The 15212-nt window shown below is 34.1% G+C and overlaps 1 protein-coding gene across 3 annotated transcripts in view; it reads left to right on the top strand.

The window, feature by feature from the left end:
* The window catches only part of LOC137919576 (uncharacterized), a 162431-nt gene that overhangs the window by 6956 nt on the left and 140263 nt on the right, over window positions 1-15212 (top strand). For 2 of the 3 annotated variants that reach the window (XM_068762687.1, XM_068762689.1), the window contains one exon: window positions 10599-10639. The exons of the other annotated variant lie outside the window; for it this stretch is intronic. The gene's annotated coding sequence lies outside the window, so the exon portion shown is untranslated. The remainder of the gene's footprint in view (window positions 1-10598; window positions 10640-15212) is intronic. 3 annotated transcript variants of the gene reach the window in all.

Here is a 15212-nt window from a genome sequence, read left to right as displayed (position 1 = left end):
AGGACGCTCTTGTTTACGTATATTCATACTTCATCATTGATTTATGAATACGTTCCATTATGTCAGCTGATAGATGCCGACAGCAATGTAAAGGCCTTCCTCAAAGATAGCCACGAAGACCGGCCTTGCGCGACCCGCATCCAGCTTTCCGCGACCTAATTTCTTTGTTTCATTTAAGGGGAAGGGGGGGGGGCTACCCAAGTGACTATGGTATATACTTCCTTGAATGATGAATGATATTTAATACTTTTATTTTGTTTATTCATATTATTATCTACATAGCATAATTTACAGTGATCGCTTGTGTACGACATCAAAACAATGTCACAATGATTTTGTTCAACAAACGTATTAACTTCAAAGGTCTTGAAATGTTTGAATAGTAAAATAAATACGATATTGCGTTTCTCTTAAAAAAAGATTGATATTTTAATTTACAAATAAAAAATAAGGATTGATCGTAGAGGGGTGAAAATTTATGGTTGTATGTATTCTTGTATGCTGTATCATAAAAAAATAAAAACAAAAAATTTCGTTAAAAAAATAAAAAAATTTTTTTAGGTGTGAACAACCTTTACCACTTAGGGGTATAGAAAATAGATAGTAGCCGATTTTTCAGACCTACTGAATACGCATATTGAATTTGGTAAAAATCAGTCAAGCCGTTTCAGAGGAGTTCAAGTTCGAACACCGTGACACGAGAATTTTATATATTAGATTTAAAATAGCAAACAACAGTAGTATATATATCGCGAAATGCCACTGGTATTTTCAGAGACTAAACGGAAAGCGTGGCAAATTCAGCTTGTATGAAATTAGTCAACCTTATTTAAACAAATACATAAATAAATTATTCTTGTAATATGACTGGCTACTAAGTTTTCCTTCCTCTTGAACAATTTATTATTATATTTTGTGAATATAATTCATCGTATCTGATTTTTGGTATAGAAGTGAGCCTTAAGTCGTAAGTGATTGTTCTTGAACTATTAACCCGGATAAATAATTGTCTCATGATAATCAATTCGTTTCACCGTTGCGTTTACCCTATGTCTATGAATTACGAATAACAAAATTGTAAACAGGACAGATGGCTGCTGAGGTCAGGCTTTTGAATATGAAGCCACAGAGCAGCAATCGCAGCGTCGGATGTTTGATCACAAGAGGGACATTCAACTCTTACAAGGATTATATATATATATATATATATATATATATATATATATATATATATAAGAGATTTCTTTTTATGTACTTACACTTATCACGATATCTAGAATTATTAACTTAAAAGACTTGCAATTATGTATCTATATTTGTTTCACCGAATAGAGGATAGGTAAGAAAGGATTTTGCGAACTTTCTTCCAAAAAAATACGCATTTTTTAAACTATACGTCGTATATAAAACTTATCCAGAATATACTTGTAGCTATGTAAGAAATAACAAACAATGGATTTTTTTTTAATAATACAAATGCGAGCGGACCATGAATGAGAAGCGGGCGGGGGAGAGCTAGCTGATTCGCTGTCGATTAATATATGGTACACCCTGTATAAAAATCAATTGTGTCAGAAATAATATAAAACGTAATGATAGTATAGTAAGAAAAAGCGTTCAAAATTCAGATTATTTTATGTTAAAAATAATTATTTTTTACTATCTATCCTGAAAACACGTTACCGACATCCCAGTTTCAAAGCGATTTCTTTATGTTTCACATGATTACTTCGTAATTTGTTAAGCATAGGCTTTGCCAAAATGCACATTACTCTATTTCAGACTATGTTTGGAAATGTTTTTTTTTTGTAATACAATAAAAAAAATACAAACCCTACCAAGTTTCTGGTTAGTTGTCCTCAGTTGGAGGCGCGTTGCCAACTAACGTAAACTTAATTATAAGCTGACTTGATAAAGCTTGTTTGTTGATAAAGTTTGAATGGTAATTGGAAATATGTGTAATAGCTTTTTGTTGACTAGTGAGCTATATATTCACTCCTTTAAAGCTTTTACATGTATAAGCAACCTCTCCTAAACCTGTACACATTTCATACTCACCTGAAATACACCATGAGAGGTGCTGACAATCACTATGATTTACAAGTGTTAAGAGTTATTTTTTCATTCTTTTGAATTTTTCTCACAGTAGCTATAAAATCGTTTAACATCTCTCTGATTCTCGGTTCATAAAGCACCGAATTGCCTCAATTTGTAATCGTTACCAAGAATTCAATCGTACGATAACTGCTAATCGAGTTACTTCCAATGATTCTGCCAGCTCATCGAGAGTTTGATTCGGATTCTTATCGATTAATAATAACTTAATATAGATTTTAATCAGTTGTATATTTTTTCACGAATTATAAAATCACCTTACAGGTCCAAACCATCATAGTACATGATTGATTAACATGAGCATTATTATTAAAATATAATTATTAGGTCTTTATGCAAATAAAGCAGAGATTAAAATTTTGTTAACGCTTTGCTTAAATAAAATACATATTTAATTCTGCATAAAACAACTGTATATAATTAAAATCTACGTAAATTTAAAGTTATTGTTTAATGCATTTGCAGACAAACTTGCTAAGGTCGTTGGATGCAGGTTTGTTTTGAACTGGTCCTATCAGAAATCTATGGCTGGCGCCCATGTCCAGCAGTGTAAGTCCTTTGGCGTAAATTTGATGATTAATGCTAAATCTAAATCATTAAAAATAAATAAATCGCTAAAAGAATGGCGCTTAATTTTTTATGATCAGGAGTCGTGTGATTGATCCTTGAAAGCGGACAGAAAATATGTTGACTATATTGGTACGAGAAAGACAAAAGATATGTGCTATTAACTAAACCATGCAGGTAGTAGAGTGGCGGCCAAGAGTCGGTAGACGCGGTGTGGGTAAGCCGCCCACTAGGGGGACCGAAGACATAGTTAAGGTATCTTTCGGGCAGGCCTTGATGTGGGCGTTCATCGGTTGAAAAATACGCAAACGTCGAGTACCGTCCATTGTGATAATGAATTCATTATGACATGAGGACTTCAAGGCGACATACAGATGGCGGAGGCTTAAAGCGACCCTCTGGCACTACCGGTTTATTGCTTAGCATTGAACTGCTCGAAAATGACATGTGTGACATTAAAAAATAATAACAAACTCTGATTGTAATGTACTGTCACTCATAAAGACCAGGTAAATTTGAAAAAAATTGATTAAGTAGAGAAAAAAATTAAAAGTTTTATCCAGAAACATCATCCAACAATAATTCATTGTTAAAAACATAGCGCGTGTTTACGTGTACATTTGCGTTTTGCATAATGAAATCACTAAGTAACGTAATCAACTAATTAACGCCCATTTATACTTCACCGACGTCAATCGGCCGTAAGTGGTGTTGCCATAAACAATACAGTACGATGACGCAACGTGTTAGGGTCTTCGTTTGTTGTTGTTGTCACAAGCAAGAACAATTTTTTATACCTAGACTACAACACCGACAAAGTATATTTTTGTATACGCCTTTACCCCCGAGATTAAAAAAAAAACTAAGAATGTTTGTGTGATAGGGGTTACTACACTGTAATTGATTTGATTAAAAGATAACACGCTTTGAGAATATGTTCGCCGCCAGACCATTTTCATGTTTATTAAATATACGTCGTGTCGTTGTCGAGTCTTCTATGCACGGTGCACTTTTTATACGTTTACGAACAATTAGCGACATCTATTGACGACAACCGAAACTACAAAGTTCCTATATATATATATATATATATATATATATATATATATATATATATATATATATATATATAGGAATTTAAATAAATCATATAGTTCTAGTCTGTGGCATTTACAGTCCGTTCAGAAGTTAGATACTTTTTTTCACATAGTGCGGAATATTGGACGACGTAAGTATAAAACGATGATAGTGAATTTAGTTTTTTCGTCGTTTCATCCTCATAAATGCTGCAGGGCCATGGGCACCCCCACAGATATTTATATCAGAATTATTAGCGATTATGGTATATAATCGCCACGCTTGGCAGGCGGGTTAGCTGGTATAGTATTATGGTACTCAAAAGACACTTGTCCATCCTCTCGAAACTTCTTCGTGGGCAGTGGCAATCCGATATAATTAATGTATAAAAGTGTGAATTATATGAGATAGCATCTCAGGAAACAACCTTGCGGTCTATGATCGCAAGTCTGATTCCTCTAGGTTGAATGTTAGAATGTTAGAATTCAGTACCGCTCTTATAATAGCATTTCTATTTTACTGTTCTTTTGAGATCCCAACGTTTCCTTTCTAGCTTACATATGTTAAATGAAATTATGTTTCGTATATGCAATAAGAATAGGCTAATCGCTTCGCACTTACGTTTTGCAATTTATATAAATTTCCTAAGAAGCTCATCAAGCGAAGTGCAACGTGTACTCGTTCGGCATTAATGTTATTTATGGCTTCGCATGTGATCCGATAACTGTACTCGGTATTAGTCGAAAGTCCTCTGTGCACACGTACCAAGTTATGTATTGTTTATTTATTCACAGATTAGTTATTTGCGGTCTTAATGCTTCATAGGCATTCTCTGGAGGCGGTGCACAGTTAAAAAATATATATTTGGAGGAATGTTATTAAAAAGGATATGATTATTTCATTTATATATGTTTTATATAATCACTTTGCTATATTCATGATAAATACTATACTTAGTAACTAATTACGTCTACATACGTACGCAACGAACGTACGCTAGGTTTGTCGAGTCATTTACATGGTTGATATAATGTACACATGAAAAATTGTTAAACTTAATTTAAAAGAGCGACTGTTGAGTTTCTGTCTGTTCTTCTGTGATCAGCGTCCCGTGGCGGTGGTAGTTTACTACTAGTGTTAAAATATTCGACTATTTTAAAACGCATGTTAATGTCTATTCGAAAAAGATATTTTGAATTAGAATAAGATAGAAGTTGCGACGATTCTTCTTATTTAAACATAACGGTTTGTTGTCTCTAATTCCGAAGAGAAGTTTATTTCAAAACATAACGCTTCCGACAGGAAAAGAGGAATGAACGAAGTCAGAATTATGTTATTTTTACTTTTAAACTTATTTCACTAAAGGTCACCTTGGATAGAGAGTTACGATATTTCAAGCCTACCGTAATAAATATGTTACACTACATTTTTGACGAAAATTGGCGTACCGTATTTGAAATTTTTCTATCGTTACTGTCCGTGGATGTTGGCAATATGTAAGTCATAAAGTCATATTTAGACTTTGTTTTCAAAAACAGTTTATTACATTTCTTGTAGTGTCGAGTTATGTGCTTTTTAGGTTCGGAGAGCGATACTCCCGAAGCCGATTAGTGTGCTTTTTTGGTTAGGAAAGCGATATGCTGTAAGCTGATTTAAAGACTATTTGTGAGGAAAAATTTTCTATGAGCCTAAACAGTAATCTCATGATGATAAGCAACTGAACTGAAGTCACCTTCAGCTGATTGCTTGGTATTTTCATATATAAGCTCCGAAGACATCTGATTTTGATATATACATACACATATACATACGCAATATGTAAATGTGAAAGAAATACACGGTACCACCTATTGTTTAGTCTATGTATTTGTTTCTAGCCGATCCGTTGCATTTATAATTACTTTTCAAATAGAGAACACTGTGCTAAGCAAACGTTATCTTAGCGGCATCACTCCAAGTGAAAGTATCAAAACAACTAGCTCGACCTTTTCTTTATACAATAACATGATATGTTATCGTTTTCTTATGTTCCTTTGCGAACGTTGGTAGACGTAAAATTAATTGCGTAATGTGATTGGTCTCGCGTTGGAAACTTGTTCACTTAGATTAATTAATTGGAAGTTGGTGATGTTGCTCAATAATAATTATTAAATAACAATAAAGAATATTACCTGTGTAGAATAGATAGGTTTATAGGTCTTTGACCAATATAGTCACTTACGACGGTCCTCATAAGGATCGAGGTCACAAAGAGAGCAATGGAAAAGGCAATGTTCGGAGTTTTGCAGCGAGATCGAATCAGAAATAACGAGATCCGTAGAACAACCAAGATCACTGACACAGTCTTAAGTGGCAGTGGGCGGGGCCTATCGCTCGTGCAACCGATGACCGTTGAGGCCGAATAGTGTCTCGAGTGGCGATCACGAGCCGGCAGACGCGACGTGAATAAGCTCTCTACTAGGAGGACCGTGGATATTGTTAAGGTCGCGGAAAGTAGCTGAATGTGGGCAGCGGAAGATTGGTCAACTTTGAGTTGTTTGGGGGAGACCTACGCCTTGGCGTGGGCGTCCATCGGCTGAAAAGAAGAAGTAGAAGAAAATATATTCCGTTTTTTTTAGGTTAGTAATTTCAATAATACACCAGTACGATCACTGTATTTTTTTTATAAACTGTTTATAAATAATCAATATAAAATGTATTTTTTAATATGAACAGATTTACGTGTTATCATAGATTAATGCCCACAGTGGCCACTTGTGTATGTCGTGAAAAGAATGTATAGAAAATCCAATCTTATAGAAATTAGAATCAGATTTGGCTCCCGTGTAAAGTGATACAAATAATAAGTCGTAAACTATTTTATTTTATTCGTTTTTTTAACCATTACTGGCCTAATACTTTCAACACAATACAATCTACAGATCACCTTGAATTTTGAATGTCGATAATTAAATCGCTAGCGTAGTCCGCGTGTTTGTTGCATCAATTTTAAAAATCCGTTTTTTTTAATGAGTTAATGTATGTCGTGTTGGTATATGATATGTGAAATAATCAATAAAATAACTTTAAGTAAATTCTTAGTGAATTTATATACGGTGTAGATAGGAGCGAGAGTTATAACAACGAAATCTCTCTATAACCTCCTGAAGGATTTAGGTTAATAGGGAAAATCAAAGCATTATTGAAACGAGCTTCTAAAGCAGCATTGATTTGATCAATTACAGTTAGGTAAAGGGAGGAATCAGGTCGGTAAAGGTAAAAGCCGATACTTTGCACGGAGGCCTAATTAAACCTACTACGCGGATCATCAGCCCCAAGCAATACACCCTCTGCCTATAACGCGATGGTCCCCGGCACTCAGTGAATCTAGAGAATGCTAAAAAGTTACGTCTCTAATAAATAAGAAAATATTTTTCGATAAAAATAAAGTGTATTTTATTAACATACTTGTTGTTTAAGTTTTTATCAAATTTAATAATACGTTTGGTAATAAAATTAAATTAAATTAATCGTAGCTATTAGTCAAATAAAAACATAACTTACTTGTGACGTTAATTTGTTTGTCCCGCGACGGGTTGGAGTAGTTTTAATCAAAAGTTTTTGCTGAATTTGATGTACGATTTATTTTTATTTATTGTATATTTTATCTGTGAATATCTAAAGAGTATATATTTAAAATACTTCATATGAAAATTTTTCTTATACAATGATTTTATAAAATTTGTGATATCTTAAAATGTATTGTATATTCCTGACGTGCAATATATTGTCTGGTTGAGTGAACCCTTCAATGCGGACATCCGTGTCAGTCGATATATGTTCTTGCTTATAAGGCTTTATGGTTTTACTTACTTACTTACTCCGCTGGCTCAGTGACCCAAAGTGGGTCTTGGCCTCCGAAGCGAGAGACTTCCACTTTCCTCTATCTTGCGCCATCGTCTGCCATTGGTTGACATTCAATTCGCGCAAGTCTGCCTCAACGCGATCGATCCAGCGATACCTGGGTCTACCCGCTGATCTTAGACCCCTCGGTTTTACCAGGTACGCTACCTTCACGCTCCGATCCGATCCCATTCGCTCCAAGGGACCAAGCCAGCGGATTCGTTGAGCTTTATATTCGCCAATGATATTTGGCTGTGCTACTTTATGGTTTTATATTCAATAAATTATGTGATTAGTTATAGATGTAAATTAGAGGATGTATAGCTCATTTGTTGTCAGTTAATGCATAGTACACCCTATCAAAATAATAAATAGGTAATGTAACAACCTCACTGTGTTTCTTGTTAGTTCTTCTATTGAGGTGGTTCGTATTGAACTGACTTGAACTCAATTATAAGCTAACGAATATAGACGAATGTTTTGACTTTGACATATTAAAAATTATTTATTGTTTATTATCCGTTCCTGCAGACTTAGGTATTTCGCTTTCCAATAGGTTTTTTTTCTTCAACGAATACTTCATACATGATTGAAAATACATGTGAAACCTGATAAAGGACGACTTTAAAGTGAATTATATTTTTACAGCTTTTTTAATGTAAAAGTCTAAGGCATATTGAATAGGTAATTTAAGTGATATTTTAAAACTTAAAAACGTCATCCAATGATGTGAGTCTTTTCATATCAAAGTTAGAGATAGCGACATTGCAAAAATAAACAGTTACGTATAATTGTGAGTAACATTTTATTGTCGAACGGACTCGTATGTGGGTTATTTGTTATATATAGTCCAGTATCGGTCAACGGCACGCGGTAAAGACACGCTAATGGATTTGTCCGCTACGATTTATTCCACGCGGCACTAACTCCGTCCAGATATTTCGATCCGATACTGTAAATAGAATCATGGACATTTCCGTGTGTAATACGTTTTTTGCAGTGCTCTTGATTTGTAAATTAAATTATCATCTTAAAAAAAGTTTTTCTGTTTTTTTTTTTAATACTCTTCGTTTCTACCCGGAATGCCTTTTCATATGTTTCTTTACGACACTCAGGACTCTGCGGTTTTAGATTTCATCATCAGTCTTGTCTTCTTTTTTTTCTTTTGAGCCGATGGGCGTCCATTGCAAGGCATAGGCCTCTCCCAAAGATGGTCACGTTGACCGGTCTTGCGCCGCCCGCATCTAGCGACTTCCCGTGATCTTAACCATGTGGGCGGTCCACCTAGTAATGGGCCTAACCACGATGCGTCTACCGGCTCGTGATCATGTATATACATCGGTGTCTTATTTGTTTTAATCATAAATGTTGTCATTTACAAAACACACATCTATGAGGGTAAATACTATAACCGCCACGCTTGGCAGGTGGGTCAGAGATTGCAATGTAGTATTATGGAACGCAAAGGACTCCACTGCTCATACCCTGAAAACTTTGTCATCAGTGGCAATGCTACATAATGTCTATATTCTGGAAATTTGTTTGTGAGCTGTAGCAATCCTATATATAATTAATGCACAGAGCGTTAATTATATATAAGATTGTATCTCGGTAATCGAACACGCGACCTACGATCGATGGTCTCAGTCGTCTACCGCTGAGCTGCCACAGTTCAAATATGTTGCATTGATTTTTTTTATTACAAAGTCAAGTCAGCAAATATACGTACATTTATTGACCCAGTATGATATGCTATACACTCACTCCTTTAAAGCTTTTACATCGGCCTGTATATTTTTTTGATAAGGTGTGGTTAATGAACTGTGTGCTGAATCAATGTTGAATTATGTTTCTTTTTTTCCATAACACGCATGTTAAATTTATGTAAAAACATGTGTAGCACTGCTCAGTGTTCATTACAATATTTTATTGTTTTATTTTGCAATTCCAAAGCACTTTTAATGAAACTTTATATTTATTACTCATTATTAATCTCATTGAGCATTGAAAGCGTAATGGTAGAGGAACGAGACTTGGAATCGTGGTGCACGCGTTCGAACCCCGGGAAACAATCATACTTAATACATTGATTATATAGAATTGCTACTGGTTATAAATAAGTTTCCAGAGGATGAGCAGTAGCGTCCTCTGCGTACCATAATACCACACAGCGATTGCCAACCCAGTCGGATCTAAGCGTGGCGCTTATGGTATATCATGGGGGAGGCCAGAATCTTGCAGTGGTCGTCTATGTAATTTTGTCGTCATAAATATTAATAAAATTGGATATGGTCATACATTTAAATTTACAAGTAAACTGGTCTTAATTAAAAGCATAAATAGTTCTTGTTGAATCTGTAATATGTTTATAAGGTAGTCTCAATTGTACATTCTGATGCGATATATTAATGTATATGATTAAACTACATTTCTTCTCGAATATCGTATGTATATGTATGTAATAGTATGATGATTATCCATTTATTATGTATGTAATATATGTATATATGAAATTAATGTACGATTGTATGTGTATATCTGTACTGAACTCTGAATAATATATTCTTACTTCTTCGGTATGACGTATTTATATATAATTACATAGAATATATTATAAATAATAACCATTGGCCCTATACTTGCCCATATTCCTCTTTCGGTTGAAAACGACGCTGATAGCTTTGCAGGCTGTTATAAGGCTTTGTCCAAATGAGTTCGCGGAAACTGAATGGTCCTCGAACTGGTTCCCTACTGACTGTGACATTTCATTGCTTTAAGATAACAAGGTCTATAGATGTCGGTTTACCGTCAGTTTGAAGGTATATATTTATATCACCATAATGGAAGTATTTATAATATATAGAAATATAATTTTAATCAATAGCTAAAACTTGAGAAAAAGTAGTTAGTAACAGTCGCATGGAAAATGGTATTAAGTACTCGTTTTCTTTCTTCAGGGGAATAACGGAGTCCGTCATTGCATCTTAGCTTCATAATGGTAAGTTATTGCACTTGCTTCCTAATAGAACTTCAATGCAATTTCATTTGTTACTAGCTGTCCCAATAGACTGCACTATTCGAATTATAATTATATGTCGAATTCCAATAGAAAAACTAAATTAATGTAACATATCAGTATTTCTGAGGCATTGATTAAATGTGAAATGTATTAATTAATTTTGTCGACTGAATACTGACCGAAGCAGCTGTTAAACCGCAATTTAAACTTGCAACACGTGAACTGTCAAAGGCGCGAAGTTTAAATGCGTGTAGCTGCTATGATAAATATATTTTCTAAAAAAATGTTTTTAGTTTCTGTGAAATTATCTACTTTATATGGAAAAAAATTAGTTAAAAAGATATGTAATGAAATCGGTGGAATTATTCTTATAACGTAACCAAGAGAATTAGGATTAATTCTTGTTTATAGACATTATTTTGTCTCGTTTATTTATTGTTATCAAACCGATATTAGTTCTGTGCAAACTTTGAGATGTTCAATAAAAAGGTGGTCTTCAATATCTGATAAACATAGCATTTTCTCTAGTGATCTCTGATAATTCTAGAAGCGAGCTTAGCTTCGAGTAGCTTCTCAACATTTAAATAAATAAATTCTCCTTTAATATCTTGATAATTCCAGTTTATTTTTAAAATGGTTTACTTTTTCTTAAATTACGCTTATAGTCCGCTTAAAGTAGAATGATAAACATCATACAATATGTTTATGTAACTGTTTTAACTAGTAATGTAGTTTTATTTTTACGCATTGCCAATGATACCTAACGTACGTGAATGTTGAAAGTTGCTTCATTATAATGATGTTGTATATAGGCGTAGAAGTAACTACGGTTTGGGTTTTTTGTATTGTTTTCGTTTTTGGGCCTCTCGTCCCCTATCATATTGACGGCAGGGACTTCTTTATTTTAAATATTTTTTCAATTTGTGTTTTCTAGTCACTCTCCTCTTCCGTTCTATGCAGTCTCTATTACTCTTCTTCCATTATTCACGTATTCTTTCATTCTCTTACCATTTATTTACATCCCCTTTAGTATATCACAGTAGACTAGTTTTACAAAATATTTTTTTTATCATCTTTCTTGCGTTCTCTTCTTTTTCCTTCATAGTTTAATTTTAGCTTTCTAAATTCACCCTAAATTTATCACAGATTAAAATATTGATTTTTACTAGTCTTATACACTTTTGTTTTTTTTTGTCTACTTGTTCCTTTTAATGGTTTCTTCTATGACCCTTCTGCAGTACTCTAGAAAGATCCCGCTGACGCTGACTGCAAGGCTTTTTTTTTCTTTTTTCGTTCCACCACCTATTTTGTTTGGAACAGGGATTTCTTTATTAAATTTTTCACATCCTTTTAATTTCTTTCATTCTTCACAATCTCTATCATTCTGCTCTTTATTCCATAATTCAGTCAATTTTTCTCTTCCACTATAATATCCTTTCGTCCATCCTCAATTACTGCAGTTTAGTTTATTTAAACAATTTATATATATCACAGCTATTTTAGTTAATTTTACATCTTGTATAGATACAAGTGCTATCACAGTGCTATTATTTCTCTTATACTGCAAGGCGTAGGCATCCAACCAAAGATCTCCACGATGATCATGTTGCGTTTTTTTTGTATTGATTTTGCGTTGCCCGCAACCACTTTTTGCAGGGGCACAACGGCTCGATTAATTGCTATAATCATATCAGACAATAGTCAAATCGTTGTCTATAATAAAATGTGCAATTGTAGAATCGTTTGATTTCACATCAAGAGGTTTGTCGATAGACTGCTTTCACCGTGGCGAATAAAATGCTTCGCGCCGCAAAGCCGCGAGTAAAAGTGGCGAGGGCTGCACAATTGCATTAAGTTTTGCGGTGAAAGTTGTCATCGGTGGAATTGTATCCGCGCGTTACGTCACCGGAACACGAACTGTTCCGATATCGGCGCGTCGCATTCGTGATGTTGCTTTGATTCCCAAGTAACAAATAACCGGATCCTTTTTTATTCCGGTTTTATTTCACAGGTACTTTTTTGCGAATATTTTTCATATCTATACAGGGTGAATAATAGTGTAGCTTATTTTCTGTTAATTAATGTATGGTACATCCAAAAACCAATGGTTTTAAGAATTATAAATAATGTCATATTATATTATGAAAGAGAGTTTTTAAAATTCGGATTATAAGATACCAAAATAAATAATCGTTCATCTGTTCCTGCAGACTTTGTACTGCAAGATGCTGTCGCAAGCCAACAGAAAACATGTATATTTCAGATTAATCACTTTATAAAGGGTGATAAGAAATAGACATAAAAGCTATAAAGCTTTGCTGTGATATTGTAATATTCACAAATTTAAGGCTTTTATATTAATTCCACAATCAGACGGTTTCAATGACACTGTAGAGATTAAAATATTAGTGAGTTTTAAAGCGTGAATAAAACTTGAGAAGTGTCAACCAATTCTACAATAATTTTTGCGGTACGAGAACGGTTCTTACGGAGGAAATAGTAAAAATAGATGTAAATGGGAAGGCCCTCACTAGGTAGACCGAATACACTAGGCAGTGCAGAATTGTTCATCGGGGAGGCCTATGCCCAGCAGTGGGCGTCCATCGACTGAAAAGAAGAAGAACGGCAATAAAAACCTGGTAGCGAGTCAATTAAAATAATAATATTTGAAATGAGGTAATAAATTTTGCTTTTGCCTAGAAAATGATCTTAAAGCAAGCCGAGCGTGGTTATTCATCGACTACAATTGCTATAACTCGTATATAAGGCGCGCATTGTTCGGCTGCCTAAGTTTAGCGAAGTTGAGTAAAGTTAAACGCTTTATCAACGCTTCATTGTATGCGTGCCTTGTTTGGATTACTTAGCTATTCGACGTCGGGTATATTGTGGAACTTTCCGTCTGAGCCATATAACTCATTAAATCTATTTATGAAATGTACTTTTTGGTAATTGAAAGTATTGTTGTGAACGCCCCCCTTTATGTTTGAACTGAAAATAAATAAAGCGGCATATGTTGATGTCACTTCTTAACATTCTACGAATTCAATATATGGGTGCCAGGTCTTTAGCGTTTTAAGGAGCGACCAGACATGGTGCTTGGAACTGACTGATTAGATTCAACGACCCAGGTAATGCACTCTAATGTAAGAGACATTACATGTTTCGTTTAAATCATTATGTGAAGAATTTAAGAGGTTTATTTATCAAAAACTCTTAAAAAATTACATTAATAATGCGTGATGTAATGTGATCGCTTATCGAATCCTAAAAGTAAATAGATATTCGACAATTTGTATCCGATTCTATTTTGTTAAACGTATAATTAAGGTAGTATAATAGTTATTTAATATTTGTTTTCTATTGGTACCGTTTTGAATCAACTGTTCAATGGTTGCTTCGTTTTTATGTACGTCCCCACCTGTCAGTCTTCTACTCTTCTAAAGGTTTCGCAGTGACAGATCTATGGCAGCAATCGAGTCGTTATCATAGACTTTTCCTCTATAGATGCATGTGAATGATGTGTCGTTACTTTATGTTTAATGATTTTATGGTGTAATACATTAATATCATTCATTTTGGCTGTTTATCCTCGACGCAAGGCTGTCTTCATTCTTTTGCTAACCAGGATGGGTTATGTAACAAGGTATCGAGATATCAACGCACAAATACTCATGATATTAACTTTCCTATCAAACGTAATGTGATATTTCGATATATTACTATGTGTTTTTTATATACCGCCGACATTTTATCAAATTGTACGTATTTTTATAATAACACGGAGCTCAGAGAGCTTATATATATATATACATAATTTATCATTATATATATATAGAAAAGAAAAAAATATGTGCATGTGTGTGTGCGTGCAGGAAGTCATCTATTTTTCTTAAAAGTGTGACGTCACTAATGTTTTATTTATACCAAAGTTTCGTTTATTCGGCCGACAGAATTTATAGGGATTTGTTGTATACGGTGGCTCAAATATGCGCGAACACAAACGAACGCTAATTGACAAGCATGGACAGTACGGCTTCCGCATAATTTCACATGTCTGACGCATCATCACACGCATTTTTAGCACTTTTATTGCGTCGTAATATTCTTATAGATGTGTTGTATTTCCACACGGAAAAAGTCTTTTTTTATATACAAACTAGCTGATCCCGCAAACGTTGTTTTGCAAAAAAAATTAAAGTTTTTAATTTACAAATGTAAGATAAGGGTTGATCGTAGAGGGGTGAAAATTTAGGTTTGTATGTATTTTTGTATGCTGTATGATACAGATGTATAATGATATGATACATAAAATAAAAACCAAAAAAATTGTCTAAAAAATTAAAAATAAAATTTAGGGGTGGACCACCCTTATCCCTTAGGGGTATGGAAAATAGATAGTAGCCGATTCTCAGACATACTGAATACGCATGTAAAATTTGGTAAAAATCGGTCAAGCCGTTTCGGAGGAGTTCAAGTTCGAACACCGTGACACGAGAATTTTATATATTAGATATATACACGTCTTGTATATAGTTTCGCGTAAAGATGTTGG

This window comes from Battus philenor, unplaced genomic scaffold (assembly GCF_028537555.1).
Source record: "Battus philenor isolate CCGP_79_NKW_IND1 unplaced genomic scaffold, ilBatPhil1.0.hap1 SCAF_16, whole genome shotgun sequence".
Taxonomy (NCBI): Eukaryota; Metazoa; Arthropoda; class Insecta; order Lepidoptera; family Papilionidae; genus Battus; species Battus philenor.
This window is presented reverse-complemented; position numbering and strand designations above follow the sequence as displayed.